Source organism: Salmo salar, chromosome 17, assembly GCF_965601325.2.
Source record: "Salmo salar chromosome 17, fSalSal1, whole genome shotgun sequence".
NCBI classification, from domain to species: domain Eukaryota; kingdom Metazoa; phylum Chordata; class Actinopteri; order Salmoniformes; family Salmonidae; genus Salmo; species Salmo salar.
In genome coordinates, this window is record NC_138307.1 from 23,239,936 (window position 1) to 23,266,661 (window position 26,726).

Below are 26,726 nucleotides of genomic sequence, written 5' to 3' on the forward strand. Positions count from 1 at the left end.
TATATTTCTAGGGAGGGAGTACCTCCGTTTTACAGAGACCTTCTTAGGGTTTGGAGCATAATGAAGGTGTCCAGAAGCCCTACAGTGGAGTCGGTTCATTGGCTGCTGGAGGAACCGCTGGTGTATGGGGCAACACTGGATTGTACAACTGCAGCTGTTCCACATTTCTCCAACATTCTGGTGAAGGGCAAAATCATCACCCTAAAACAGTGAATGGACATGGCTGGGCGCACCTTAATGGATGGAGGACGGGTGGCTGAACATTTGGGGGTGAGGTCGGAAAGGATTGACAACTGCTGGGAAGCTGCAGGAAGGCTCTGTCAGCAGAAGAGTGGTACAATAGGTACAATAGGAAAATGTCAGTTTTACAAGACTAGGGATTACACCCAATATCTCAGAGTCAGAAAGAAAGGCGTTATTACTGGATTTGAGAGGGGTGGAAGAGGTGGGTTTGGATGAGGTGAATGGGAAGGATTTATACAGGGGGTGTGTAAAGGTTTTAAATGAAGATAAATAGAAACATAGAAAAGACACTCCATGGAGGGTAAAACTGGGCATTGATGACAAGGTAAAGCCAGCATGGAGAGCACTGTACAAGCCTCCGTTACAAAAGGGAACTGGTGATATGCAATGGAGGGTGTTGCATGGCATCATTGCAGTTAATGCTTTTGTTTCTGTCATTAATTCAGATGTTGGAAATGGATGTCATTTTTGTAATATAAGAGAAACAATTTTTCATCGTTTTATGAAGTGTGAGAGGACAGCTGTGGGGGAAATTTTCAATCTCTTTGAAATACTAGAGTCTTTGTTTACAGCTGTGGGGGAGATTTTCAATAACACTGTTTTTATTTTGGGGTTTCAATATAGTGAGCAACAGAAAAGAAAATGTAAACTGTTAAATGTTATTTTGGGACAAGCTAAGATGTCCATTTTTCTGAGTAGAAAACAAGATAGACACGGGATATAAGCAGGATGTAAGATGTGTTGAGGGATTAGTCAAAGCGTGAATAAAAGTGGATTTTAAGTTCTTCTCGGCTGTAAAAGACATCCCATTGTTTGGGGAGAAATAGGCTTAGGAAGGAGCGGGTTGTTTTGTGGAGGGGAAACCATTTTGTGTTGATGAAATTAGTTTATTTATTTAAGAATGACACATTTGTTGTTTATTTTCTGAAAAGGCACAGTGTGACATTATTTGTGTTAATACTTGAGTATAAAATAAAGGTTTTATAAAAACTCAAACTCCCCTCTCGCTCTCTCACCCCCCTCTCTCTCTCTCTCTCTCTCTCTCTCTCTCACCCACCTTCCCCTCGCTCTCTCTCTCTCACCCCCCCTTCCCTTCCCCCTCCCCTCTTTCTCTCACCCCCGCTCCCCCTCTCTCTCTCTCTCCCTCTTATCCTTCCTCAGAAGCTTCCACCATCCCTCTCATACCCTCACACTCTACATCTGAACACTCTCCTTATCGCTCTCTCTCTTTCCTTCTCTCTCTCTCCTTCTCTCTGCGGTCCCGGCAGTGTAGAAAGGAGCTCACAGTGAACTAGGCCCATGTCTGCTGTAGTGGGTTGGAAGGAGCTGGTTGAGAGGATGAGATCTCTCTCTGTGATCAACAGAATAAAGAAAAGCCCTACTGCAACACACACACACAGAGAGAGAGAGAGGGAGAGAGAGAGAGAGAGAGAGAGAGAGGAGAGAGCGAGCAAGAGGGAGAGAGAGAGAAGAGAGCGAGAGAGAGAATCGAAGCCAAAGGAATGTCTAGCCTTGCTGTTGCTAAGGAGAAAGAGTGGCTTTCTGAGTCTACCTTTACAGTACACCGCTAGGGAGATGATGAGGAATTAGCATCTCATTGACCTGATAAGGAAAGGCTGTTTCCATATCATTGTGATCCAGACATGCTATTTGTGTGCAAACCAGACCTGGGATCAAACAGTACTTGAAATCTTTAGGTCTGGCTGCAATCTCAGATGGGCGGAGTTTGTTGGTTCAATTGCGCAAGGCAAGCTCAATCACGCTTTGATTAGTATTTGAAAGTTAGTATTTCAAAGATGTTCAGACTACACATTTGAAGCCAGGTCTGGTGCAAATAGAAGACATCTGTCTCCCTGTATGTTACCTGTCTAGACCTCTCAACACATCCCTCACTGACTATCTGTTATCTCCCTGTATGTTACCTGACTAGACCTCTCATCACATCCCTCACTGTCTCTCTGTTATCTCCCTGTATGCTACCTGACTAGACCTCTCAACACATCCCTCACTGTCTCTCTGTTATCTCCCTGTATGTTACCTGACTAGACCTCTCATCACATCCCTCACTGTCTCTCTGTTATCTCCCTGTATGTTACCTGACTAGACCCCAAATTACATCCCTCACTGTTATCTCCCTGTATGTTACCTGACTAGACCTCTCATCACATCCCTCACTGACTCTCTGTTATCTCCCTGTATGTTACCTGACTAGACCTCTCAACACATCCCTCACTGTCTCTGTTTTCTCCCTGTATGTTACCTGACTAGACTTCTCATCACATCCCTCACTGTCTCTCTGTTATCTCCCTGTATGTTACCTGACGAGACCTAAAATCTCATCCCTCACTGTCTCTCTGTTATTTCCCTGTATGTTACCTGACAAGACCTCAAATTACATCCCTCACTGTTATCTCCCTGTATGTTACCTGACTAGACCTCTCATCACATCCCTCAATGTCTCTCTGTTTTCTCCCTGTATGTTACCTGACTAGACATCTAATCACATCCCTCACTGTCTCTCTGTTATCTCCCTGTATGTTACCTGACTAGACTTCTCATCACATCCCTCACTGTCTATCTGTTTTCTCCCTGTATGTTACCTGACTAGACCTCTCATCACATCCCTCACTGTCTCTCTGTTATCTCCCTGTATGTTACCTGACTAGACATCTCATCACATCCCTCACTGCCTCTGTTTTCTCCCTGTATGTTACCTGACTAGACCTCTCATCACATCCCTCACTGTCTCTCTGTTATCTCCCTGTATGTTACCTGACTAGACTCTCATCACATCCCTCACTGTCTCTCTGTTATCTCCCTGTATGTTACCTGACTAGACATCTCACACATCCCTCAGCTGTTTCTCCCTGTATGTTACCTGACTAGACCTCTCAACACATCCCTCACTGTCTCTCTGTTATCTCCCTGTATGTTACCTGACTAGACATCTCATCACATCCCTCACTGTCTCTTTTCTCCCTGTATGTTACCTGACTAGACTCTCACACACCCTCACTGTCCCCTGTATGTTACCTGACTAGACCTCTCATCACATCCCTCACTGTCTGTTATCTCCCTGTATGTTACCTGACTAGACCTCTCATCACATCCCTCACTGTCTATCTGTTATCTCCCTGTATGTTACCTGACTAGACCTCTCATCACATCCCTCACTGTCTATCTGTTATCTCCCTGTATGTTACCTGACTAGACTTCTCATCACATCCCTCACTGTCTCTGTTTTCTCCCCATTTCTCTCTGAAAAAAGCACCACCTCTCCACCACTCGTCTCCTGTTGCGTGCTGCCCTGAAGACCTGCTTCTCTAGCCATGCCTCGTCAGTCCGGTCTGGGCTAACATCATCTGACTCCCCCCTCCCCCTGTCCCCCCCCCCCCATTACAGCACAAAAACACTCAAACAAGCAGTGGGAGAAAGAGGGATAGTGCCTAACTGTCTAACTGTCTAATACCTCACTTTCCATTAGAAGCTGGAGGAAATCTCTTTTCATCCCTTTGTACTGTGAGATGAGACGATATCAGACACACATAGAAAGGACGATCATAACCAGAAAATAGGCTTTGGCTGGAGATCTTCCTGTCATCTCTGTTACTGTCATATCTGTTAGAGTGCAATTTTTTTCCGTATTTAGCCTTAGTAAACAGTGCAGGCAGTATGCAGGCCAGGGGACATGAGAATGTCCTGTCCTATCACTTCTAACACTGACTGGTCAGACTGGGCTAGTTCTCCCTGGTTGGAACATGCAGGGCCCGGCTATCATATGCCAGCAGATACAGGAGAGAGAGAGAGAGAGAGAGAGAGAGAGAGAGAGAGAGAGAGAGAGAGAGAGAGAGAGAGAGAGGGGGTGAGAGATTGAGAGCGAGAGATAGAGGAGGGAAGGGAGGGCGAGAGAGAGGGAGAGAGAGAGAGAGAGAGAGAGAGAGAGAGGGGGGTGAGAGATTGAGAGAGAGAGGGGGGTGAGAGATTGAGAGCGAGAGAGAGAGGAGGGAAGGGAGGGCGAGAGAGAGAGAGAGAGAGAGAGAGAGAGAGAGAAGGATTGATGGCTGGATGAAGATGGTTTGCTTTTGGGCGTGGCAGGACAGGACGCCTCAGTGGCTTTCTGAGTTCCACACAGGTCAGTAGGCATCATAAGCTCCCTCCCTCCTGTCGTCTCTCTCTCCCTCCCCTCCATAGGCTCTCTATTTCCCATCCTCTTCTCCCACTACCTCTCTCTCCCACCCTTCTCTCTCTGTCTTTCTCTCCCCCTCTCCAACCCTTCTCTTCCGTCTCTTTCTGTCTCTCACCCCCCCTCTTGCCCTCCTCTCTCCCTCCCTTGTCTCACTCTTTTCACCCTCCTCTTCTCCCACTACCTCTCTCTACGACTCTTCTCTATCTCCCTCTCTCTCTTTCTCCCTCCCACCCTTCTCTCTTCCGTCTCTCTCCTATACCATTTCTCTTTCAATTAAATTCTCCCTCTCTCTCACCCCCCTCTCTCCCTCTCCCTCCCTCCCTCTCTCCCTCTTTCATAAGCCCTGTCCCCCTCCTGCTCCTCTACTGGGGCAATCTTCATGCCTCCCTGAGTTCTGCTCATCAGAATGTCAGCCGCCATTTAGGAGACGGAATTCCTGCTAGTGCCAGCCATTCACAGTAGCTCAGATCAACCTGCCCCTGTAATCCTTGTGGTTTGTGAGGACACTGCCTTGTGGGGACGGAGTGGGCATACAAGGACATAGTGTACATAGGTCCTTACATCAACCCTGGGTAGCTATAGTTTCAGGGTGTGCAGATGTGTAGGTTGTCATGAATGTTGTTCTGGAGTCAGCTCTGCTAGTGGTCACTAGCTGGCACAGACATAAAGTCATAAAATCTGATTTTAAACCTAACCCTAACCACACTGCTAACCCTAATGCCTAACCCTAACCACACTGCTAACCCTAATGTCTAACCCTAACCACACTGCTAACCCTAATGCCTAACCCTAACCACACTGCTAACCCTAATGCCTAACCCTAACCACACTGCTAACCCTAATGTCTAACCCTAACCACACTGCTAACCCTAATGCCTAACCCTAACCACACTGCTAACCCTAATGTCTAACCCTAACCACACTGCTAACCCTAATGCCTAACCCTAACCACACTGCTAACCCTAATGCCTAACCCTAACCACACTGCTAACCCTAATGTCTAACCCTAACCACACTGCTAACCCTAATGCCTAACCCTAACCACACTGCTAACCCTAATGCCTAACCCTAACCACACTGCTAACCCTAATGCCTAACCCTAACCACACTGCTAACCCTAATGCCTAACCACACTGCTAACCCTAATGCTAACCCTAACCACACTGCTAACCCTAATGCCTAACCCTAACCACACTGCTAACCCTAATGCCTAACCCTAACCACACTGCTAACCCTAATGCCTAACCCTAACCACACTGCTAACCCTAATGCCTAACCCTAACCACACTGCTAACCCTAATGCCTAACCCTAACCACACTGCTAACCCTAATGCCTAACCCTAACCACACTGCTAACCCTAATGCCTAACCCTAACCACACTGCTAACCCTAATGCCTAACCCTAACCACACTGCTAACCCTAATGCCTAACCCTAACCACACTGCTAACCCTAATGCCTAACCCTAACCACACTGCTAACCCTAATGCCTAACCCTAACCACACTGCTAACCCTAATGCCTAACCCTAACCACACTGCTAACCCTAATGTCTAACCCTAACCACACTGCTAACCCTAATGTCTAACCCTAACCACACTGCTAACCCTAATGTCTAACCCTAACCACACTGCTAACCCTAATGCCTAACCCTAACCACACTGCTAACCCTAATGCCTAACCCTAACCACACTGCTAACCCTAATGCCTAACCCTAACCTTAACCACACTGCTAACCCTAATGTCTAACCCTAACCACACTGCTAACCCTAATGCCTAACCCTAACCACACTGCTAACCCTAATGTCTAACCCTAACCACACTGCTAACCCTAATGTCTAACCCTAACCACACTGCTAACCCTAATGCCTAACCACACTGCTAACCCTAATGTCTAACCCTAACCACACTGCTAACCCTAATGCCTAACCCTAACCACACTGCTAACCCTAATGCCTAACCCTAACCACACTGCTAACCCTAATGCCTAACCCTCAACCACACTGCTAACCCTAATGTCTAACCCCAACCACACTGCTAACCCTAATGTCTAACCCCAACCACACCTAGCATAACCCTAATGCCTAACCCTAACCACACTGCTAACCCTAATGCCTAACCCTAACCACACTGCTAACCCTAATGTCTAACCCTAACCACACTGCTAACCCTAATGCCTAACCCTAACCACACTGCTAACCCTAATGCCTAACCCTAACCACACTGCTAACCCTAATGTCTAACCCTAACCACACTGCTAACCCTAATGCCTAACCCTAACCACAATGCTAACCCTAATGTCTAACCCCAACCACACTGCTAACCCTAATGCCTAACCCTAACCACACTGCTAACCCTAATGTCTAACCCCAACCACACTGCTAACCCTAATGTCTAACACCAACCACACTGCTAACCCTAATGCCTAACCCTAACAACACTGCTAACCCTAATGTCTAACCCCAACCACACTGCTAACCCTAATGCCTAACCCTAACCACAATGCTAACCCTAATGCCTAACCCTAACCACACTGCTAACCCTAATGCCTAACCCTAACCACACTGCTAACCCTAATGCCTAACCCTAACCACACTGCTAACCCTAATGCCTAACCACACTGCTAACCCTAATGTCTAACCCTAACCACACTGCTAACCCTAATGCCTAACCCTAACCACACTGCTAACCCTAATGCCTAACCCTAACCACACTGCTAACCCTAATGTCTAACCCTAACCACACTGCTAACCCTAATGCCTAACCCTAACGACACTGCTAACCCTAATGCCTAACCCTAACCACACTGCTAACCCTAATGCCTAACCCTAACCACACTGCTAACCCTAATGTCTAACCCTAACCACACTGCTAACCCTCATGCCTAACCCTAACCACACTGCTAACCCTAATGCCTAACCCTAACAACACTGCTAACCCTAATGCCTAACCCTAACCACACTGCTAACCCTAATGCCTAACCCTAACCACACTGCTAACCCTAATGTCTAACCCCAACCACACTGCTAACCCTAATGTCTAACCCCAACCACACTGCTAACCCTAATGCCTAACCCTAACCACACTGCTAACCCTAATGTCTAACCCCAACCACACTGCTAACCCTAATGTCTAACCCCAACCACACTGCTAACCCTAATGCCTAACCCTAACAACACTGCTAACCCTAATGTCTAACCCCAACCACACTGCTAACCCTAATGCCTAACCCTAACCACACTGCTAACCCTAATGCCTAACCCTAACCACACTGCTAACCCTAATGTCTAACCCTCACCACACTGCTAACCCTAATGCCTAACCACACTGCTAACCCTAATGCCTAACCACACTGCTAACCCTAACGTCTAACCCTAACCACACTGCTAACCCTAATGCCTAACCCTAACCACACTGCTAACCCTAATGCCTAACCCTAATCACACTGCTAACCCTAATGTCTAACCCTAACCACACTGCTAACCCTAATGCCTAACCCTAACCACACTGCTAACCCTAATGTCTAACCCTAACCACACTGCAAACCCTAATGCCTAACCCTAACCACACTGCTAACCCTAATGCCTAACCCTAACCACACTGCTAACCCTAATTTCTAACCCCAACCACACTGCTAACCCTAATGTCTAACCCCAACCACACTGCTAACCCTAATGCCTAACCCAAACCACACTGCTAACCCTAATGTCTAACCCCAACCACACTGCTAACCCTAATGTCTAACCCCAACCACACTGCTAACCCTAACAACACTGCTAACCCTAATGTCTAACCCTAACCACACTGCTAACCCTAATGCCTAACCCTAACCACACTGCTAACCCTAAAGCCTAACCACACTGCTAACCCTAATGTCTAACCCTAACCACACTGCTAACCCTAATGCCTAACCCTAACCACACTGCTAACCCTAATGCCTAACCCTAACCACACTGCTAACCCTAATGTCTAACCCTAACCACACTGCTAACCCTAATGCCTAACCCTAACCACACTGCTAACCCTAATGTCTAACCCCAACCACACTGCTAACCCTAATGTCTAACCCCAACCACACTGCTAACCCTAATGTCTAACCCTAACCACATTGCTAACCCTAATGCCTAAACCTAACCACACTGCTAACCCTAATGCCTAACCCTAACCACACTGCTAACCCTAATGTCTAACCCTAACCACACTGCTAAACCTAATGCCTAACCCTAACCACACTGCTAACCCTAATGCCTAACCCTAACCACACTGCTAACCCTAATGTCTAACCCTAACCACACTGCAAACCCTAATGCCTAACCCTAACCACACTGCTAACCCTAATGCCTAACCCTAACCACACTGCTAACCCTAATGTCTAACCCCAACCACACTGCTAACCCTAATGTCTAACCCCAACCACACTGCTAACCCTAATGCCTAACCCTAACCACACTGCTAACCCTAATGTCTAACCCCAACCACACTGCTAACCCTAACAACACTGCTAACCCTAATGTCTAACCCTAACCACACTGCTAACCCTAATGCCTAACCCTAACCACACTGCTAACCCTAAAGCCTAACCACACTGCTAACCCTAATGTCTAACCCTAACCACACTGCTAACCCTAATGCCTAACCCTAACCACACTGCTAACCCTAATGCCTAACCCTAACCACACTGCTAACCCTAATGCCTAACCCTAACCACACTGCTAACCCTAATGTCTAACCCTAACCACACTGCTAACCCTAATGCCTAACCCTAACCACACTGCTAACCCTAATGTCTAACCCCAACCACACTGCTAACCCTAATGCCTAACCCTAACCACACTGCTAACCCTAATGCCTAACCCTAACCACACTGCTAACCCTAATGTCTAACCCTCACCACACTGCTAACCCTAATGCCTAACCACACTGCTAACCCTAATGCCTAACCACACTGCTAACCCTAACGTCTAACCCTAACCACACTGCTAACCCTAATGCCTAACCCTAACCACACTGCTAACCCTAATGCCTAACCCTAATCACACTGCTAACCCTAATGTCTAACCCTAACCACACTGCTAACCCTAATGCCTAACCCTAACCACACTGCTAACCCTAATGTCTAACCCTAACCACACTGCAAACCCTAATGCCTAACCCTAACCACACTGCTAACCCTAATGCCTAACCCTAACCACACTGCTAACCCTAATCCTAACCACACTGCTAACCCTAATGTCTAACCCTAACCACACTGCTAACCCTAATGCCTAACCCTAACCACACTGCTAACCCTAATGCCTAACCCTAACCACACTGCTAACCCTAATGTCTAACCCTAACCACACTGCTAACCCTAATGCCTAACCCTAACCACACTGCTAACCCTAATGTCTAACCCCAACCACACTGCTAACCCTAATGTCTAACCCCAACCACACTGCTAACCCTAATGTCTAACCCTAACCACATTGCTAACCCTAATGCCTAACCCTAACCACACTGCTAACCCTAATGCCTAACCCTAACCACACTGCTAACCCTAATGTCTAACCCTAACCACACTGCTAACACTAATGCCTAACCCTAACCACACTGCTAACCCTAATGCCTAACCCTAACCACACTGCTAACCCTAATGTCTAACCCTAACCACACTGCTAACCCTAATGCCTAACCCTAACCACAATGCTAACCCTAATGTCTAACCCCAACCACACTGCTAACCCTAATGCCTAACCCTAACCACACTGCTAACCCTAATGTCTAACCCCAACCACACTGCTAACCCTAATGTCTAACCCCAACCACACTGCTAACCCTAATGCCTAACCCTAACAACACTGCTAACCCTAATGTCTAACCCCAACCACACTGCTAACCCTAATGCCTAACCCTAACCACAATGCTAACCCTAATGCCTAACCCTAACCACACTGCTAACCCTAATGCCTAACCCCAACCACACTGCTAACCCTAATGTCTAACCCTAACCACAATGCTAACCCTAATGCCTAACCCTAACCACACTGCTAACCCTAATGCCTAACCACACTGCTAACCCTAACCACACTGCTAACCCTAATGCCTAACCCTAACCACACTGCTAACCCTAATGCCTAACCCTAACCACACTGCTAACCCTAATGCCTAACCCTAACCACACTGCTAACCCTAATGCCAAACCCTAACCACACTGCTAACCCTAATGTCTAACCCTAACCACACTGCTAACCCTAATGCCTAACCCTAACCACATTGCTAACCCTAATGCCTAACCCTAACCACACTGCTAACCCTAATGTCTAACCCTAACCACACTGCTAACCCTAATGCCTAACCCTAACCACACTGCTAACCCTAATGCCTAACCCTAACCACACTGCTAACCCTAACCACACTGCTAACCCTAATGTCTAACCCTAACCACACTGCTAACCCTAATGCCTAACCCTAACCACACTGCTAACCCTAATGCCTAACCCTAACCACACTGCTAACCCTAATGTCTAACCCGAACCACACTGCTAACCCTAATGCCTAACCCTAACGACACTGCTAACCCTAATGCCTAACCCTAACCACACTGCTAACCCTAATGCCTAACCCTAACCACACTGCTAACCCTAATGTCTAACCCTAACCACACTGCTAACCCTCATGCCTAACCCTAACCACACTGCTAACCCTAATGCCTAACCCTAACCACACTGCTAACCCTAATGCCTAAGCCTAACCACACTGCTAACCCTAATGCCTAACCCTAACCACACTGCTAACCCTAATGTCTAACCCCAACCACACTGCTAACCCTAATGTCTAACCCCAACCACACTGCTAACCCTAATGCCTAACCCTAACCACACTGCTAACCCTAATGTCTAACCCCAACCACACTGCTAACCCTAATGCCTAAAGCCTAACCACACTGCTAACCCTAATGTCTAACCCTAACCACACTGCTAACCCTAATGCCTAACCCTAACCACACTGCTAACCCTAATGCCTAACCCTAACCACACTGCTAACCCTAATGTCTAACCCTAACCACACTGCTAACCCTAATGCCTAACCTAACACACTGCTAACCCTAATGCCTAACCCTAACCACACTGCTAACCCTAATGCAAGCCTAACACCTGCTAACCCTACACACTGCTAACCCTAATGTCTAACCCTAACCACACTGCTAACCCTAATGCCTAACCCTTAACCACACTGCTAACCCTAATGCCTAACCCTAACCACACTGCTAACCCTATGTCTAACCCTAACCACACTGCTAAACCCTAATGCCTAACCCTAACCACACTGCTAACGCTAATGCCTAACCCTAACCACACATGCTAACCCTAATGCCTAACCCTAACCACACTGCTAACCCTAATAGCCTAACCCTAACCACACTGCTAACCCTAATGCCTAACCCTAACCACACCTGAACCCTAATGCCTAAGCTAACCCTAACCACACACTGCTAACCCTAATGTCTAACCCTAACCACACTGCTAACCCTAATGCCTAACCCTAACCACACTGCTAACCCTAATGCCTAACCCCTAACCACACTGCTAACCCTAATGTCTAACCCCAACCACACTGCTACCTAACCACACTGCTAACCCTAATGCCTAACCCTAACCACACTGCTAACCCTAATGCCTAACCACACTGCTAACCCTAACCACACTGCTAACCCTAATGCCTAACCCTAACCACACTGCTAACCCTAATGCCTAACCCTAACCACACTGCTAACCCTAATGCCTAACCCTAACCACACTGCTAACCCTAATGCCTAACCCTAACCACACTGCTAACCCTAATGCCTAACCCTAACCACACTGCTAACCCTAATGCCTAACCCTAACCACACTGCTAACCCTAATGCCTAACCCCAACCACACTGCTAACCCTAATGCCTAACCCTAACCACACTGCTAACCCTCATGCCTAACCCTAACCACACTGCTAACCCTAATGCCTAACCCTAACCACACTGCTAACCCTAATGCCTAACCCTAACCACACTGCTAACCCTAATGCCTAACCCTAACCACACTGCTAACCCTAATGTCTAACCCCAACCACACTGCTAACCCTAATGTCTAACCCCAACCAACTGCTAACCCTAATGCCTAACCCTAACCACACTGCTAACCCTAATGCCTAACCCCAACCACACTGCTAACCCTAATGCCTAAACCCTAACCACACTGCTAACCCTAATGCCTAACCCCAACCACACTGCTAACCCTAATGCCTAACCCTAACTACACTGCTAACCCTAATGCCTAACCCTAACCACACTGCTAACCCTAATGTCTAACCCTAACCACACTGCCTAACCCTAATGCCTAACCCCAACCACACTGCTAACCCTAACCCTAACCGCTAACCCTAATGCCTAACCCTAACCACACTGCTAACCCTAATGTCTAACCCTAACCACACTGCTAACCCTAATGCCTAACCCTAACCACACTGCTAACCCTAATGCCTAACCCTAACCACACTGCTAACCCTAATGTCTAACCCTAACCACACTGCTAACCCTAATGCCTAACCCTAACCACACTGCTAACCCTAATGTCTAACCCTAACCACACTGCTAACCCTAATGCCTAACCCTAACCACACTGCTAACCCTAATGCCTAACCCTAACCACACTGCTAACCCTAATGCCTAACCCTAACCACACTGCTAACCCTAATGCCTAACCCTAACCACACTGCTAACCCTGATGCCTAACCCTAACCACACTGCTAACCCTGATGCCTAACCCTAACCACACTGCTAACCCTAATGCTAACCCTAACCACACTGCTAACCCTAATGCCTAACCCTAACCACACTGCTAACCCTAATGCCTAACCCTAACCACACTGCTAACCCTAATGCCTAACCCTAACCACACTGCTAACCCTAATGCCTAACCCTAACCACACTGCTAACCCTAATGCCTAACCCTAACCACACTGCTAACCCTAATGCCTAACCCTAACCACACTGCTAACCCTAATGCCTAACCCTAACCACACTGCTAACCCTAATGCCTAACCCTAACCACACTGCTAACCCTAATGCCTAACCCTAACCACACTGCTAACCCTAATGCCTAACCCTAACCACACTGCTAACCCTAATGCCTAACCCTAACCACACTGCTAACCCTAATGCCTAACCCTAACCACACTGCTAACCCTAATGCCTAACCCTAACCACACTGCTAACCCTAATGCCTAACCCTAACCACACTGCTAACCCTAATGCCTAACCAACCACACTGCTAACCCTAATGCCTAACCCTAACCACACTGCTAACCCTAATGCCTAACCCTAACCACACTGCTAACCCTAATGCCTAACCCTAACCACACTGCTAACCCTAATGCCTAACCCCCTAACCACACTGCTAACCCTAATGCCTAACCCTAACCACACTGCTAACCCTAATGCCTAACCCTAACCACACTGCTAACCCTAATGTCTAACCCTAACCACACTGCTAACCCTAATGTCTAACCCTAACCACACTGCTAACCCTAATGCCTAACCACACTGCTAACCCTAATGTCTAACCCTAACCACACTGCTAACCCTAATGCCTAACCCTAACCACACTGCTAACCCTAACCTTATATTAAGACCAAAAAGCACATTTATGTTTTCATACATTTTTACAATCTAGCCAATTTAGACTTTCCAGCTGGCCCATCTAGTGGAAATGGCTCAGTTCTGCCTCCAGGGCTAGACTCATGACAATAAATGTTAACCTGCTGCAGATGTTCGCCTTTGTCAAGGTTTAGGATAATACCATCTCATACATTTATGGTGACTCAGCAGAGACAGCAGGCAAGGCAGAATGGTAGCAGAATACAAGCAGAATGGTAGCAGAATACAAGCAGAATACAAGCAGAATGGTAGCAGAATACAAGCACAGTGAAGTGGGAATGAACAGCATTCAGCAGGGACGTCTTCAGTGAGGTGAAACTTTCAGGACGCTACTGTACACGTCAGACAATCATCAATCATATCTGTATACACAGTGCCTTCAGAAAGTATTCATACCCCTTGACTTATTCCACATTTTGTTGTGTTACAGTCTGAATTCAAAATTAATTAAACACATTTTTTTATCTCGCATTATGACAAAGTGAAAACCTTTTTAGAGATTTTTGCAGATGTATTGAAAATGAAATACAGAAAAATCACATTTACATAAGTATTCACACCCTTGAGTCAATACTTTGTAGAAGAACCTTTGGTTGTGATTACAGCTGTGAGTCTTTCTGGGTAAATCTCCAAGAGCTTTCCTCACCTGGATTGTACAACATTAACACATGATTATTTTCTAATTTCTTCAAGCTCTGTCAAATTGGTTGTTGATCATTGCTGGATAAACATTTTCAGGTCTTGAAATTGATTTTCAAGTAGATTTAAGTAAAAACTGTAACTCCAGTGTAGATTTGTTTTAGGTTATTGTCCTGCTGAAAGGTGAATTCATCTCCCAGTGTCTGGTGGAAAGCAGACTGAACCAGGTTTTCCTCTAGGATTTTGACTGTGCTTAGCTCCATTCTGTTTCTTTTTATCCTGAAAAACTCTCCAGTCCTTAATGATTACAAGCATACCCATAACATGATGCTGCCATCACTAGAATTGAAAATAAGGAGAGTGGTACTCAATTTGTTGTATTGGATTTGGCCCAAACATAACAATTTGTATTCAGGACAGAAAGTTAATTTCTTTGCCAATTTTTTTGCAGTATTACTTTAGTGCCTTGTTGCAAACAGGATATATGCTTTGTAATATTTGTATTCTGCACAGGCTTTCTTTTCACTCTGTCAACCCTTACCATAACATTAACCCTAACCTTAACCCGTAACCCTAACCTAACTCCTAACCCTAATTCTAACCCCTAAGCCTAAAATAGCCTTTGTCCTCATGGGGATATGGGAAATGTCCCCACGAGGTAGAATTGTCCTTGTTATAATATCCTTGTGGGGACTTTTGGAGATTTTAGGTCCCCAAAAGGATAGAAGAACCAACCCACACACACACACACTGGATGATGTCTTCATGTTCCTGGGAGGAGGATGTGTGACAGCCTCAAAGAGTCCATGGTGTCTTCAGTTGATCCCTGGGCTAGTTTCTCTACACCAGTACACTGACTCAGTGGGCCCTCATGAAACCACCCCACAGAAAACACTGACCGGAAGAGATGACACTGGGTTGAACTGTTAGCTGGAAGCGGGGAATCTAAACAGGGTGAAAAGTCCATTAAACTCCATTAATGGAGTGTTTTAAGAACTTGTTCGATAACCTCCCCCCCGCACCCCTAATCACTTGGTCCACCAGGCACATTCCCTAACTCCATCTATGAATCCGAGAGTGCTTACATTTCCCCAGCTCCATCCTCCAGCTTTTATTTTTTCTTCTTTTTTTGGGGTGGATCAGCTTAATATTGAGGAAAGAATATTGCTTCCATCAACGTAATTGTCTGCATCATTTCCAATCCCCCATATATTTTTGGGGTAAATATATATATCCCTACACGCATGCATACATATACACATATATACATACACATACCTATATAGACATACTTTTTTAAAGAATATACCTTTATTATTATTCCCTGCAAACCCTACCACCGATCCCCCAATTGGAGTAAACTAATAAACACTTCGGCTTTTACCTTCAATTTATTCATTTTATACACATTTTACAGACACATTTTACAGATTTTTGTTTGTTTTTAGTCCTTCCTCTATTTCTGATGTCCATCCAGTTTGATTTCTCTTTGTAACTGTGCTATTTCACTAAAGTTCTGAAGCTATATACATTTTACAGACCCCGTATGTTTTACATTGTTTATCTTGTTATTAGTCCCACCCTTCAGCTCCATTCAACCCCTCCCATCTCTCTCAACATCATCCATTTCGGATTTCTATTTGCCATATATTTTTCAACTGTACTGTGATGCTTCACAAAACAATTGAACCTTTCTATTCTCATAGCTTCTACAGATTGTAAATTAAAAATAAACATTTTTTCTAAAATAATTATTATATTATTGATTGATTGACTATGGCTTTTCAAATCACCCATTATTGCTATCTGCAGCGTTAGTTCTAGGCAAATGTTGCAATTCTTCAGCCATTCCTGGACCTGTGACCAAAAACGAGCTACGTATGGACAATACCAAAATAAATGATCTATTGACTCTGCCTCCTCACAGCAGCCTCCCATCCTCCAGCTTACCAAACAAAGGTCAGACTGTTTAAATGAGATATTGTGCCATTCTTGGACAACTATTGGGGAAAAGCTGTAACAATCCGTGGTGAATCTGAAACAGCAGATTGGCTGTAGATGTAGAATGTGAGAGGACAGGTATACCACACATGTCCTCTGATGGAGCTGACGGCTCTGAACCTCTTTTCCAAGAAAGACCAGGAAAAAACTAAACGCCCGTTTACAGCTGAGGACGACACAATTTGGTCCACAGCTCTCTCTCTCTCTCTCTACTACTCTCTCTCACTCGCTCTCTCTCTCTCTCTCTCTCTCTCATCTACTCTCTCTCTCTCGACTCACGCTCTCTACAGCGTGCTCTCTACACTCAGCTCTCTACAGCATGCTCTCTCTCACTCACGCTCTCTCTCTCGCAGCGTCTCTACTCGCCGGATATTACACCAGGGTATTACAGCAGGGTATTACACCAGGGTATTACAGCAGGGTATTACAGCATGGTGTTACACCAGGGTATTACAGCAGGGTATTACAGCAGAGTATTACACCCAGGGTATTACAGCAGGGTATTACAGCAGAGTATTACAGCAGCAGGTATTACAGCAGGGTATTACAGCAGGGTATTACAGCAGGGTATTAGACCAGGGTATTACACCAGGGTATTACAGCAGGGTATTACAGCAGGGTATTACAGCAGGTATTACACAGGTATTACACCAGGGTATTACAGCAGGGTATTACAGCAGAGTATTACAGCAGAGTATTACACCAGGGTATTACAGCAGGGTATTACAGCAGGGTATTAGACCAGAGTATTACACCAGGGTATTACAGCAGGGTATTACAGCAGGGTATTACAGCAGGGTATTGAGTTACTCTTTAAACCAGGGTCATATTCAGAAAGGCACATCGTAGCAAAACGTTATCTGTGTTCTGATTGGATAAGTTCAGGTTCTAGAGCTCCGCCTCATTGTTTCAATACATTTTATCCCTATTGAACACAGCCCAGGTTTGATGTCAGCACAAGGTGAATGTAGAGAATTTATAATGTTCTCTGCTGTTGCTGCATTGCAGAGCTCTGTCTCCAGCTGCAGCCAGTCAGTTAGTCAGACAGCCAGGCCAGCGAGCCAGTCAGGTTAGACAGTCAGTCAATCAGCCAGCCAGCAGGTCAGTCAGGTCAGCCAGCCATGTCAGACAGCCAGTCAGCCAGCCAGTCAGTCAGTCAGCCAGTCAGTCAGTCAGCCAGGTCAGACATGCCTTTCACCCAAACAAAGACATTAGTGCAGCAGTCTACTGTAGGACCTTGCATAACAACAGTAAGAAAGTGACAGCCTGAGTCACTAGCCATTACAGTCATTAGGCCTGCAGGACAGTTACTTACAGTTATTGTCCCCTCAACTGAGTGTCTGTGTGTGTGTGTGTGTGTGTGTGTGTGTGTGTGTGTGTGTGTGTGTGTGTGTGTGTGTGTGTGTGTGTGTGTGTGTGTGTGTGTGTGTGTGTGTGTGTGTGTGTGTGTGTGTGTGTGTGTGTGTGTGTATACATGGCCAGGTATGACCAGGTGGTGTGTACTCCACGGGTCAGACAGACATATATGACATGACCAGAGGCCATTACAGTCATTAGGCCTGCAGGACAGTTGCTTACAGTTATTGCCCCCTTGAGTGTGTGTGTGTGTGTGTGTGTGTGTGTGTGTGTGTGTGTGTGTGTGTGTGTGTGTGTGTGTGTGTGTGTGTCTGTGTGTGTGTGTGTGTGTGTGTGTTATGACTGTCCTCTCTGATTGGGCTGTTACTTAACTCTGATTGGGCAGGTTGGACTGTTACTTAACTTTGATTGGTCAGGTTGGGCTGTTTCTAAACTTTGATTGGACTATTTCTAAACTTTGATTGGTCAGGTTGGACTATTTCTAAACTTTGATTGGTCAGGTTGGGCTGTTTCTAAACTTTGATTGGACTATTTCTAAACTTTGATTGGTCAGGTTGGACTATTTATAAACTTTGATTGGTCAGGTTGGACTATTTATAAACTTTGATTGGTCAGGTTGGTTTGTTTCTAAGTTCTGATAGGTCAGGACAGGAGCAGATCAGTTATAGTGCTGTTGGGCTGTCAGGCTAATAACTTGCACTGGGATTTTAACATGTTTTCTGTTGGCTGGGGGATTACTGGTGAGAGAACAGGTTTATACTGTCCACACTCACAGGCAAACCACACAATTACTGTCAATAAACTTCTGGCCATGAGAAACACACTGCTGCTAACATTGAAACACTGAGTAAGTGCCAGTAAATGTCTACAACATATCAAATAAACCTTCATGGATCCTCAACAAGTCAAATGGAATGGAGATTGAGAAGCAACAGGACAGACTATGACTGGATCTGCTAGCGTAAGGAATATATCCTACATCCTCTAACACATCCATGTTATCCAGGACTCAGTTACCCACAATACCCCTTTATCCTCATTCTAAATGGTATTATACACACGATTACCCTCTGTCTGTCACGACTTCCGCCGAAGTTGGCTCCTCTCCTTGTTTGGGCGGCGTTCGGCGGTCGACGTCACCGGCTTTCTAGCCACCGCCGCTCCATTTTTCATCTTTCCATTTGTTTTGTCTTGTTCCCTGCACACCTGGTATTCATTCCCTAATCATACTGAATGTATTTAGTCCTCTGTTCCCCTACTTGTCTTTGTGTGTAATTGTTTATTGTTAGATGGTGTTTTGTCTGGCGCTATACTTTATTATTGTTTCCGTGTTATTTTGGCACGTTGTATTTTCATGCATGTCATTTATGGAACGGAATTAAAGCGCGCCTATTTATTTCACTCTGCTCTCCTGCACCTGACTTCGCCTCCGTATACACACCTAACACTGTCCCTTTCTAAACCCTGGTAACTACAGCACTGGTATGCCTGAGCAGAGCCACTTAACCATTACTACTGAGGTTTAATGATTCATGGAAGAGCATTCTGGGGAGGTTCAAACTGCTACTCTATAGAATGAACTCTGATTCCAGTAACGATGAGTCATAATTATGTGTTCCAGGAAATAAATGGAAATAAATGTTGTTTAATAATTCAATGTGTTCTCCTCTGAGGAAAAGAAATCAATACATGTTTTACTCTGAAGAGGTACTCATGAGACAATAAGCAGCGATATAAACAAAAAACATGGATATACAAAATAAATAGATGTTTTATTGTCACACACACCAGATAGGAACAGTGAAATGTGTTGTTTTACAGGGTCAGCCATAGTAGTACAGCACTCCTGGAGTAAATTAGGGTTAAGAGCCTTGCTCAAGAGCACATCAACAGATTTGCAGGATAACTGGAGTGAACTATGGGGCTATAGTATGGACAGACATTATCTATGGCTACATACGCAATCAGTGTTCTCTGTGTTTAGTCAAATAAACATACAGATGTAGGATCTTAATTTGATCACTCTTTTGTTGCTGAAAATGTTTCTGCACAGCAGGAAATGCAACGTTGTAGTATATTCGAGGTTTAAAAAGGCTTTTAAAGTTTGGGATTTCCACCTTAAAATGTCAGACTTGATTTGCCCTAATGAAAAATGTATCAACCCCTACAAAAAAAACGTCCATTAATTAGAATCCACAAAATAATTTACATTTCCTGTTGCTGCAAGATTATTTCCCTGTTGTAGTAAACTGGCTCAAATTAAGATCCTACATCCGTACCATCATTTCAGCTAAAGCTCTCTTTACAAGTGTTTGTTCTCTCTGGTCTTACCTGATGAGTTGCTGATGGACTTAACCACTTCTGAACACAATGGTAGGAATCAGAGCACTGATGAGGAAAACCTCCTGGTTCCACCTATAGGGAGAGAGAATGTTAGAACAAACAGAGAACAGTCATAACACACACACACACACACACACACACACACACACACACACACACACACACACACACACACACACACACACACACACACACACACACACACACACACACACACACACACACACACACACACACACACACACACACACACACACACACCACACACACACACACACACACACACACACACACACACGTTGCCTGATCACCATTCCCCCTACTCTAAATCATGTCCGTGGTTAAGTGACTAGATACTGTACCAGACTGACAGTATGTACTGAATAAGAGAGGGTAGTCTACTCAAACACAATGGCTGGATGAATGTTCCTGGCAGACTTATAGAGGACTACAGGTGGAGGAGTTAAGCTGATCAGGGTTTTCCTGAAGCACGCTACTTACACTGCAGTGTGGAGCAGTGGGCCAAGCCTGGAGGCTTTCATGTAGAAACCTCCTAGTTTGACTAAGAGTGTTTGTGAGTGATCCTATCTACTCTGTCTAGGAGTAATAAGCCCGGACTGTATTAAGCATCCCAATCTCTATAGCAGATTTCTATGGGTAGTACTATGGGACAAAGGGGCAATCCACAATTACTACAACAACTCCTCACATTATCCATCAGTAACGAGGGGCCCATGTGAGCACATCCACCACAGATAACAACAATGGGTTTGTTTGGCCCCAGCGACAGACAGACAGTCTGGTTCTTAGGCTGGGAGCCTCTTTGGGGACCTGGTTCTACATTCATCACCCCAGCACAGTCAGGGGCCCCTGGCAGGACCAAGTGCAACATGGCCATTCACATCACAGCCACAGGGCAGAGGGGAGAGGGGGAAGGGGACGAGGGGAAGGGGAGAAGGGGACGAGGGGAAGGGGAGAAGGGGACGAGGGGAAGGGGAGAAGGGGACGAGGGGAAGGGGAGAAGGGGACGAGGGGAAGGGGACGAGGGGAAGGGGAGAAGGGTGACACAACCAACCCAACCAGGCCTGGGGATGTAACCTTGTTTTTCTGCCAGAAATCCCCAGCAACATGTCAAAGTGAGTTTCTAGGTTTCTAAAGATTGTCCGTATTCACACAGGAGGAGGAGGGGTCCGTATTCACACAGGAGGAGGAGGGGTCCGTATTCACACAGGGGGAGGAGGGGTCCGTATTCACACAGGAGGAGGAGGGGTCCGTATTCACACAGGAGGAGGAGGGGTCCGTATTCACACAGGAGGAGGGGAGGTCCGTATTCACACAGGAGGAGGGGAGGTCCGTATTCACACAGGAGGAGGAGGGGTCCGTATTCACACAGGAGGAGGAGGGGTCCGTATTCACACAGGGGGAGGAGGGGTCCGTATTCACACAGGGGGAGGAGGGGTCCGTATTCACACAGGGGGAGGAGGGGTCCGTATTCACACAGGAGGAGGAGGGGTCCGTATTCACACAGGAGGAGGAGGGGTCCGTATTCACACAGGGGGAGGAGGGGTCCGTATTCACACAGGGGGAGGAGGGGTCCGTATTCACACAGGGGGAGGAGGGGTCCGTATTCACACAGGGGGAGGAGGGGTCCGTATTCACACAGGAGGAGGAGGGGTCCGTATTCACACAGGGGGAGGAGGGGTCCGTATTCACACAGGGGGAGGAGGGGTACGTATTCACACAGGGGGAGGAGGGGTCCGTATTCACACAGGGGGAGGAGGGGTCCGTATTCACACAGGAGGGGGAGGGGTCCGTATTCACACAGGAGGAGGAGGGGTCCGTATTCACACAGGGGGAGGAGGGGTCCGTATTCACACAGGGGAGGAGGGGTCCGTATTCCCACAGGGGGAGGAGGGGTCCGTATTCACACAGGAGGAGGAGGGGTCCGTATTCACACAGGAGGAGGAGGGGTCCGTATTCACACAGGAGGAGGAGGGGTCCGTATTCACACAGGAGGAGGAGGGGTCCGTATTCACACAGGGGGAGGAGGGGTCCGTATTCACACAGGGGGAGGAGGGGTCCGTATTCACACAGGGGGAGGAGGGGTCCGTATTCACACAGGGGGAGGAGGGGTCCGTATTCACACAGGAGGAGGAGGGGTACGTATTCACACAGGAGGAGGAGGGGTCCGTATTCACACAGGGGGAGGAGGGGTCCGTATTCACACAGGAGGAGGAGGGGTCCGTATTCACACAGGAGGAGGAGGGGTCCGTATTCACACAGGAGGAGGAGGGGTCCGTATTCACACAGGAGGAGGAGGGGTCCGTATTCACACAGGAGGAGGAGGGGTCCGTATTCACACAGGAGGAGGAGGGGTCCGTATTCACACAGGAGGAGGAGGGGTCCGTATTCACACAGGAGGAGGAGGGGTCCGTATTCACACAGGAGGAGGAGGGGTCCGTATTCACACAGGGGGAGGAGGGGTCCGTATTCACACAGGGGGAGGAGGGGTCCGTATTCACACAGGGGGAGGAGGGGTCCGTATTCACACAGGGGGAGGAGGGGTCCGTATTCACACAGGGGGAGGAGGGGTCCGTATTCACACAGGGGGAGGAGGGGTCCGTATTCACACAGGGGGAGGAGGGGTCCGTATTCACACAGGAGGAGGAGGGGTCCGTATTCACACAGGAGGAGGAGGGGTCCGTATTCACACAGGGGGAGGAGGGGTCCGTATTCACACAGGAGGAGGAGGGGTCCGTATTCACACAGGAAGAGGAGGGGTCCGTATTCATACAGGAGGAGGGGGGGTCCGTATTCACACAGGAGGAGGAGGAGGGGTCCATATTCACACAGGGGATCAGGAGAGAGGAGGAGGAGGAGGGGTCCGTATTCACACAGGGGGAGGAGGGGTCCGTATTCACACAGGGGAGGAGGGGTCCGTATTCACACAGGAGGAGGAGGCGTCCGTATTCACACAGGAGGAGGAGGGGTCCGTATTCACACAGGAGGAGGAGGGGTCCGTATTCACACAGGAGGAGGGGGGGTCCGTATTCACACAGGAGGAGGAGGGGTCCGTATTCACACAGGAGGAGGAGGGGTCCGTATTCACACAGGAGGAGGAGGGGTCCGTATTCACACAGGAGGAGGAGGGGTCCGTATTCACACAGGAGGAGGAGGAGGGGTCCATATTCACACAGGGGATCAGGAGAGAGGAGGAGGAGGAGGGGTCCGTATTCACACAGGGGATCAGAGAGAGGAAGAGGAGGAGGGGTCCGTATTCACACAGGGGATCAGAGAGAGGAGGAGGAGGAGGGGTCCGTATTCACACAGGGGATCAGAGAGAGGAGGAGGAGGAGGGGTCCGTATTCACACAGGGGATCAGGAAAGAGGAGGAGGAGGAGGGGTCCGTATTCACACAGGGGATCAGGAGAGAGGAGGAGGAGGGGTCCGTATTCACACAGGGGATCAGGAGAGAGGAGGAGGAGGAGGGGTCCGTATTCACACAGGGGATCAGGAGAGAGGAGGAGGGAGGAGTTTGGGAAGGAGTTTGCAGAGAGAGTAGAGAGAGGGGGGTAAAGAGAGATGAGGAAGGAGAGAGGGATGGGGGAAGGAGAGTGAGAGAGGGGGAAGGAGAGCAAGGGGGAAGGAGAGAGGAAAGAAAGAGAAAGGGGAGGAGAGAGGGAGAAACAGAGAGAGAGGGAACAAAAGAGAGATTGGGGAAGGAGAGAGAGAGGTGAGAGAGGAGAGAGGAGAGAGGGGGATGAGGGAGGGGGAAAGTTGGGGAAGGAGAGAGTTGGGGAGATAGAGAGATGGAGGAGAGAGGGAAAGAGGGAGAGTGATGGGGTTGAGGGAAGAGAGCGTTGGGGAAGGAGATAGAGAGAGGGGTGAGGGAGGAGAGAGAGAGGGGGTGAGGGAGGAGAGCATTGGGGAAGGAGATAGAGAGAGGGGGTGAGGGGGTGAGGGAGGAGCGAGAGGGGGATGAGGGAGGAGAGAGGGAAGGAGAGAGGGAGAAAGAGGGTGTTGAGAGAGGAGAGAGGAGAGAGGAGAGAGGGAAGGTAAGATGAGGTCACACAGAAAGCAGTGCTGCAGTAGTAGCAGTAGTGGAGCTTGGCTAAAAGAGAGTGAGGCAGGCAGGCAGGCAGGCAGGCAGGCAGGGAGGCAGGCAGGGAGGCAGGGAGAGAGGGAGGGAGGGAGGGAGGCGGGAGAATGCAGGGAAGGCAGAAAGAACTGTGATGGGAGGGAGGGAGAGCTTGAGGGAGAGCTTGAGGGAGAGCTTGAGGGAGAGAGGGATTGTGAGGAAAGGGGAATGGAAAGGGGGGGAGAGAGAGAGATTTGGGGAAATCTGCTCAGAGCAGCCATGACAATCAGAGATCACAGGAGCAGACAGACAAAGTCCCCTTCACCGAATGCACCACAGCCAGCCTGGTTCAGCCAGCCTGGTTCAGGGATAGCGTGAAAGGTTCCAGGCTCACAGCAACAGCAGCCATTGTTTTGGCACAGAGAGAGTCAGTCAGGTACAACAGTAGTTGTCAGTGAGCCTTGTCTTGGTCTGTTGCTGTCAGTGTGTCAGATCTCTAAGATTAGAAAACACAAGCAGACAGATGTTTGTAGGGACATGCTCCCTCGCTGGACATATTCTGCTCTGGTATCAACTAGTCTAGTCTAGCCCCACCATCATCATCAATATCATCATCCTCTCCATCTGTTGTCATTGTGTAGTGATTTGTACTCACCGATATGCTTGATCATTTATATGAATGAGAAAGCACAGCAATAAACCTATTAGTTTAAGTGTTTACATTTAGTCATTTATCAGACGCTCTTATCCAGAGCCACTTACAGTACTGTAGGTAGTGAGTGCAGACATTTTCATACTGGTCCCCCATGGGAATCGAACCACACAACATTGGTATTGCATGTGCTATGCTCTACCAACGGTTTTACAGCAATAAACATATTAGTTTAGGATTTATAGCCTTTGCAGAAGAATGATTCGTGGCAATATTAATCTACAGGAGACCTACACCAGTAGATCTCTACCGTAGCTACATTCACCTACAGGAGACCTACACCAGTAGATCCCTACAGTAACTACACATCTACAGGAGACCTACACCAGTAGATCCCTACAGGAGACCTACACCAGTAGATCTCTACAGTAGCTACATTCATCTACAGGAAACCTACACCAGTAGATCCCTACAGTAGCTACATTCATCTACAGGAGACCTACACCAGTAGATCCCTACAGGAGACCAACACCAGTAGATCCCTACAGGAGACCTACACCAGTAGATCCCTACAGTAGCTACACATCTACAGGAGACCTACACCAGTAGATCCCTACAGTAGCTACACATCTACAGGAGACCTACACCAGTAGATCCCTACAGTAGCTACATTCATCTACAGGAGACCTACACCAGTAGATCTCTACATAGCTACAACACAGGAGACCTACACCAGTAGATCTCTACAGTAGCTACATTAATCTACAGGAGACCTACACCAGTAGATCCCTACAGTAGATACATTCACCTACAGGATACCTACACCAGCAGATCCCTACAGGAGACCAACACCAGTAGATCCCTACAGGAGACCTGCACCAGTAGATCCCTACAGCAGCTAAATTGATCTACAGGAGACCTACACCAGTAGATCCCTACAGTAGCTATATTAATCTACAGGAGACCTACATCAATAGATCCCTACAGGAGACCTACAACAGTAGATCCCTACAGTAGCTATATTAATCTACAGGAGACCTACACCAGTAGATCCCTACAGGAGACCTACACCAGTAGATCCCTACAGTAGCTTTATTAATCTACAGGAGACCTACACCAGTAGATCCCTACAGGAGACCTACACCAGTAGATCCCTACAGTAGCTACATTAATCTACAGGAGACCTACACCAGTAGATCCCTACAGTAGCTATATTAATCTACAGGATACCTACACCAGTAGATCCCTACAGGAGACCTACACCAGTAGATCCCTACAGTAGCTATATTAATCTACAGGAGACCTACACCAGTAGATCCCTACAGGAGACCTACCACAGTAGATCCCTACAGTAGCTATATTAATCTACAGGAGACCTACACCAGTAGATCCCTACAGGAGACCTACACCAGTAGATCCCTACAGTAGCTACATTAATCTACAGGAGACCTACACCAGTAGATCCCTACAGGAGACCTACACCAGTAGATCCCTACAGTAGCTATATTAATCTACAGGAGACCTACACCAGTAGATCCCTACAGGAGACCTACACCAGTA

The 26,726-nt window shown here is 47.3% G+C and overlaps 1 protein-coding gene across 8 annotated transcripts in view; it reads right to left on the reverse strand.

Moving 5' to 3' along the window:
* The window catches only part of LOC106594619 (microtubule-associated protein 2), a 99,568-nt gene that overhangs the window by 36,491 nt on the left and 36,351 nt on the right, over nucleotides 1-26,726 (reverse strand). For all 8 annotated transcript variants that reach the window (XM_082963630.1, XM_082963628.1, XM_082963627.1 and 5 more), the window contains one exon: nucleotides 20,425-20,508. The gene's annotated coding sequence lies outside the window, so the exon portion shown is untranslated. The remainder of the gene's footprint in view (nucleotides 1-20,424; nucleotides 20,509-26,726) is intronic.